Source organism: Gigantopelta aegis, chromosome 3 (genome assembly GCF_016097555.1).
Source record: "Gigantopelta aegis isolate Gae_Host chromosome 3, Gae_host_genome, whole genome shotgun sequence".
Lineage (NCBI taxonomy): Eukaryota > Metazoa > Mollusca > Gastropoda > Neomphalida > Peltospiridae > Gigantopelta > Gigantopelta aegis.
This window is the reverse complement of record NC_054701.1, coordinates 47,348,192-47,355,691: the sequence shown is the minus strand read 5'-3', so window position 1 is coordinate 47,355,691 and position 7,500 is coordinate 47,348,192. Positions and strand designations below refer to the sequence as shown.

Here is a 7,500-nt window from a genome sequence, read left to right as displayed (position 1 = left end):
CACGAAAAGATATTTAATATACGGACACTGACATTACTAATCAAGCAAACATATTTAATATACAGACACTGATATTACTAATCAAGAACACATATTTAATATACAGACACTGATATTACTAATCAAGAAAACATGTAATATACTGACACTGATATTACTAATCAAGAAAACATGTAATATACTGACATTGATATTATTAATCAAGAAAACACATTTAAGATACAGACACTGATATTTCTAATCAAGAAAAAAACACATTTAATATACAGACACTGATATTACTAATCAAGAAAAAACATATTTAATATACAGACACTGATATTACTAATCAAGAAAACATATTTAATATACAGACACTGATATTACTAATCAAGAAAACACATTTAATAGTGATATTACTAATCAAGAAAACACATTTAATATACAGACACTGATATTACTAATCAAGAAAAAACATATTTAATATACAGACAATGATATTATTAATCAAGAAAACACATTTAATACAGAGACACTGATATTACTAATCAAGAAAACATGTAATATACAGACACTGATATTACGAATCAAGAAAACACATTTAATATACAGACACTGATATTACTAATCAAGAAAACATATTTAATATACAGACACTGATATTACTAATCAAGCAAACATATTTAATATACAGACATTGATATTATTAATCAAGAAAACACATTTAATATACAGACACTGATATTACTAATCAAGAAAAAACACATTTAATATACAGACACTGATATTACTAATCAAGAAAAGATATTTAATAACGGACACTGACATTACTAATCAAGAAAACATATTTAATATAGGGACACTGGCATTACTAATCAAGCAAACATATTTAATATACAGACATTGATATTATTAATCAAGAAAACACATTTAATATACAGACACTGATATTACTAATCAAGAAAAAACACATTTAACATACAGACACTGATATTACTAATCAAGAAAAGATATTTAATATACGGACACTAACATTACTAATCAAGAAAACATATTTAATATAGGGACACTGGCATTACTAATCAAACAAACATATTTAATATACAGACACTGACATTATTAATCAAGAAAACACATTTAATATACAGACATTGATATTACTAATCAAGAAAAAACACATTTAATATGCAGACACTGATATTACTAATCAAGAAAAGATATTTAATATACGGACACTGACATTACTAATCAAGAAAACATATTTAATATACAGACACTGATATTACTAATCAAGAAAACATATTTAATATATGGACACTGGCATTACTAATCAAGCAAACATATTTAATATACAGACACTGATATTACTAATCAAGAACACATATTTAATATACAGACACTGATATAACTAATCAAGAAAACATGTAATATACAGACACTGATATCACTAATCAAGAAAACATATAATATACAGATATTGATATTACTAATCAAGAAAACACATTTAATATACAGACACTGATATTACTAATCAAGAAAAAAACACATTTAATACACAGACACTGATATTACTAATCAAGAAAAAACATATTTAATATACAGACACTGATATTACTAATCAAGAAAACATATTTAATATACAGACACTGATATTACTAATCAAGAAAACACATTTAATAGTGATATTACTAATCAAGAAAACATGTAATATACAGACACTGATATTACTAATCAAGAAAACACATTTAATATAGAGACACTGATATTACTAATCAAGAAAACATGTAATATACAGACACTGATATTACTAATCAAGAAAACATGTAATATACAGACACTGTTATTACTAATCAAGAAAACATGTAATATACAGACACTGATATTACTAATCAAGAAAATACATTTAATATACAGACACTGATATTACTAATCAAGAAAACATGTAATATACAGACACTGATATTACTAATCAACAAAACTTGTAATATACAGATACTGATATTACTAATCAAGAAAACACATTTAATATACAGACGCTGATATTACTAATCAAGAAAAAACACATTTAATATACAGACACTGATATTACTAATTAAAAAACATATTTAATATACGGACACTGGAATTACTAATGAAGCAAACATATTTAATATACAGACACTGATATTACTCATCAAGAAAACATATTTAATATACAGACACTGATATTACTAATCAAGAAAACATATTTAATATACAGACATTGATATTATTAATCAAGAAAACACATTTAAGATACAGACACTGATATTTCTAATCAAGAAAAAACACATTTAATATACAGACACTGATATTACTAATCAAGAAAAGATATTTAATATACGGACACTGACATTACTAATCAAGAAAATATATTTAATATATGGACACTAGCATTACTAATCAAGCAAACATATTTAATATACAGACACTGATATTACTAATCAAGAACACATATTTAATATACAGACACTGATATTACTAATCAAGAAAACATATTTAATATACACTGATATTACTAATCAAGAAAACATATTTAATATACAGACACTGATATTACTAATCAAGAAAAGATGTAATATACAGACACTGATATTACTAATCAAGAAAACATGTAATATACAGACACTGATATTACTAATCAAGAAAGATATTTAATATGCACTGATATAACTAATCAAGAAAACATGTAATATACAAACACTGATATTACTAATCAAGAAAACATGTAATATACAGACACTGATATTACTAATCAGGAAAACACATTTAATATACAGACACTGATATTACTAATCAAGAAAACATGTAATATACAGACACTGATATTACTAATCAAGAAAACACATTTAATATACAGACACTGATATTACTAATCAAGAAAACTCATTTAATATACAGACACTGATCTTACTAATCAAGGAAACACATTGAATATACAGACACTGATATTACTAATCAAGAAAACATGTAATATACAGACACTGATATTACTAATCAAGAAAATATGTAATATACAGACACTGATATTACTAATCAAGAAAACACATTTAATATACAGACACTGATATTACTAATCAAGAAAACATGTAATATACAGACACTGATATTACAAATCAAGAAAACACATTTAATATACAGACACTGATATTACTAATCAAGAAAAAAAACATTTAATATACAGACACTGATATTACTAATCAGGAAAACATATTTAATATACGGACACTGACATTACTTATCAAGAAAACATATTTAATATATGGACACTTGCATTACTAATCAAGCAAACATATTTAATATACAGACACTGATATTACTCATCAAGGAAACATATTTAATATACAGACACTGATATTACTAATCAAGAAAACATATTTAATATACAGACACTGATATTACTAATCAAGAAAACATGTAATATACAGACACTGATATTACAAATCAAGAACACATATTTAATATACAGACACTGATATTACTAATCAAGAAAACATATTTAATATACACTGATATTACTAATCAAGAAAACATATTTAATATACAGACACTGATATTACTAATCAAGAAAAGATGTAATATACAGACACTGATATTACTAATCAAGAAAACATGTAATATACAGACACTGATATTACTAATCAAGAAAAGATATTTAATATGCACTGATATAACTAATCAAGAAAACATGTAATATACAAACACTGATATTACTAATCAAGAAAACATGTAATATACAGACACTGATATTACTAATCAAGAAAACACATTTAATATAGAGACACTGATATTACTAATCAAGAAAACATGTAATATACAGACACTGATATTACTAATCAAGAAAACATGTAATATACAGACACTGTTATTACTAATCAAGAAAACATGTAATATACAGACACTGATATTACTAATCAAGAAAATACATTTAATATACAGACACTGATATTACTAATCAAGAAAACATGTAATATACAGACACTGATATTAGTAATCAACAAAACTTGTAATATCCAGATACTGATATTACTAATCAAGAAAACACATTTAATATACAGACGCTGATATTACTAATCAAGAAAAAACACATTTAATATACAGACACTGATATTACTAATTAAAAAACATATTTAATATACGGACACTGGAATTACTAATGAAGCAAACATATTTAATATACAGACACTGATATTACTCATCAAGAAAACATATTTAATATACAGACACTGATATTACTAATCAAGAAAACATATTTAATATACAGACATTGATATTATTAATCAAGAAAACACATTTAAGATACAGACACTGATATTTCTAATCAAGAAAAAACACATTTAATATACAGACACTGATATTACTAATCAAGAAAAGATATTTAATATACGGACACTGACATTACTAATCAAGAAAATATATTTAATATATGGACACTAGCATTACTAATCAAGCAAACATATTTAATATACAGACACTGATATTACTAATCAAGAACACATATTTAATATACAGACACTGATATTACTAATCAAGAAAACATATTTAATATACACTGATATTACTAATCAAGAAAACATATTTAATATACAGACACTGATATTACTAATCAAGAAAAGATGTAATATACAGACACTGATATTACTAATCAAGAAAACATGTAATATACAGACACTGATATTACTAATCAAGAAAAGATATTTAATATGCACTGATATAACTAATCAAGAAAACATGTAATATACAAACACTGATATTACTAATCAAGAAAACATGTAATATACAGACACTGATATTACTAATCAGGAAAACACATTTAATATACAGACACTGATATTACTAATCAAGAAAACATGTAATATACAGACACTGATATTACTAATCAAGAAAACACATTTAATATACAGACACTGATATTACTAATCAAGAAAACTCATTTAATATACAGACACTGATCTTACTAATCAAGGAAACACATTGAATATACAGACACTGATATTACTAATCAAGAAAACATGTAATATACAGACACTGATATTACTAATCAAGAAAATATGTAATATACAGACACTGATATTACTAATCAAGAAAACACATTTAATATACAGACACTGATATTACTAATCAAGAAAACATGTAATATACAGACACTGATATTACAAATCAAGAAAACATATTTAATATACAGACACTGATATTACTAATCAAGAAAAAAAACATTTAATATACAGACACTGATATTACTAATCAGGAAAACATATTTAATATACGGACACTGACATTACTTATCAAGAAAACATATTTAATATATGGACACTGGCATTACTAATCAAGCAAACATATTTAATATACAGACACTGATATTACTCATCAAGGAAACATATTTAATATACAGACACTGATATTACTAATCAAGAAAACATATTTAATATACAGACACTGATATTACTAATCAAGAAAACATGTAATATACAGACACTGATATTACAAATCAAGAACACATATTTAATATACAGACACTGATATTACTAATCAAGAAAACATATTTAATATACACTGATATTACTAATCAAGAAAACATATTTAATATACAGACACTGATATTACTAATCAAGAAAAGATGTAATATACAGACACTGATATTACTAATCAAGAAAACATGTAATATACAAACACTGATATTACTAATCAAGAAAACATGTAATATACAGACACTGATATTACTAATCAGGAAAACACATTTAATATACAGACACTGATATTACTAATCAAGAAAACATGTAATATACAGACACTGATATTACTAATCAAGAAAACACATTTAATATACAGACACTGATATTACTAATCAAGAAAACTCATTTAATATACAGACACTGATATTACTAATCAAGAAAACATGTAATATACAGACACTGATATTACTAATCAAGAAAATATGTAATATACAGACACTGATATTACTAATCAAGAAAACACATTTAATATACAGACACTGATATTACTAATCAAGAAAACATGTAATATACAGACACTGATATTACAAATCAAGAAAACACATTTAATATACAGACACTGATATTACTAATCAAGAAAAAAAACATTTAATATACAGACACTGATATTACTAATCAGGAAAACATATTTAATATACGGACACTGACATTACTTATCAAGAAAACATATTTAATATATGGACACTGGCATTACTAATCAAGCAAACATATTTAATATACAGACACTGATATTACTCATCAAGGAAACATATTTAATATACAGACACTGATATTACTAATCAAGAAAACATATTTAATATACAGACACTGATATTACTAATCAAGAAAACATGTAATATACAGACACTGATATTACAAATCAAGAAAACACATTTAATATACAGACACTGATATTACTAATCAAGAAAAAAAACATTTAATATACAGACACTGATATTACTAATCAGGAAAACATATTTAATATACGGACACTGACATTACTTATCAAGAAAACATATTTAATATATGGACACTGGCATTACTAATGAAGCAAACATATTTAATATACAGACACTGATATTACTCATCAAGGAAACATATTTAATATACAGACACTGATATTACTAATCAAGAAAACATATTTAATATACAGACACTGATATTACTAATCAATAAAACATATTTAATATACAGACACTGATATTACTAATCAAGAAAACATATTTAATATACAAACACTGATGTTACTAATCAAGAAACATATTTAATATACAGACACTGATATTACTAATCAAGAAACATATTTAATATACAGACACTGATATTACTAATCAAGAAAACATATTTAATATACAGACACTGATGTTACTAATCAAGAAACATATTTAATATACAGACACTGATGTTACTAATCAAGAAACATATTTAATATACAGACACTGATATTACTAATCAAGAAAACATATTTAATATACAGACACTTATATTACTAATAAAAACCGCACATTTAATATGTAATTGTAGTCGTTAAAATATTTTATTAGTTGAAAACATCTTACAAAGCAGCAAACTCAGGATGATCCGTTTTAAAGCTGCACAGTCCAAACTCGTTTTACATGTCCACATCCATTAGGTTCAGGCATGTTCACCCTGGGTCCCATCTGTGGAACCCAATTTCACAAAACATCATAAGCGTAGTTTTGCACGTAAATGTAAATCTACGACTAAAACACAATTCTTATCACCATCATAGTACAACAGATATAGTGTTAAGTACACGTATTTCATTTTCCTTTGTCATTAAAATGCTCCATCTTCCGTAATGATATAATTTTCTGCATGAAATAGTTGCCAAACACGTACAAACGTATGATCGGTAAAACTGCTAGTCGCAGTCGTAAACTTACGATGTTTAGTGAACTCGGTCCCTGGTATGGCAAGTAGCTTGACCCAGGGCAGACAAGGAAGCTGTAAAGTCTCTTCGCAATCTTACAACACCATTTGCTAACAC

The 7,500-nt window shown here is 25.2% G+C and overlaps 1 protein-coding gene across 2 annotated transcripts in view; it reads left to right on the top strand.

Moving 5' to 3' along the window:
- LOC121390582 (collagen alpha-1(III) chain-like) overlaps positions 1–7,500 on the top strand; it is a 21,422-nt gene that overhangs the window by 6,421 nt on the left and 7,501 nt on the right. The gene's annotated exons all lie outside the window — the stretch shown is intronic.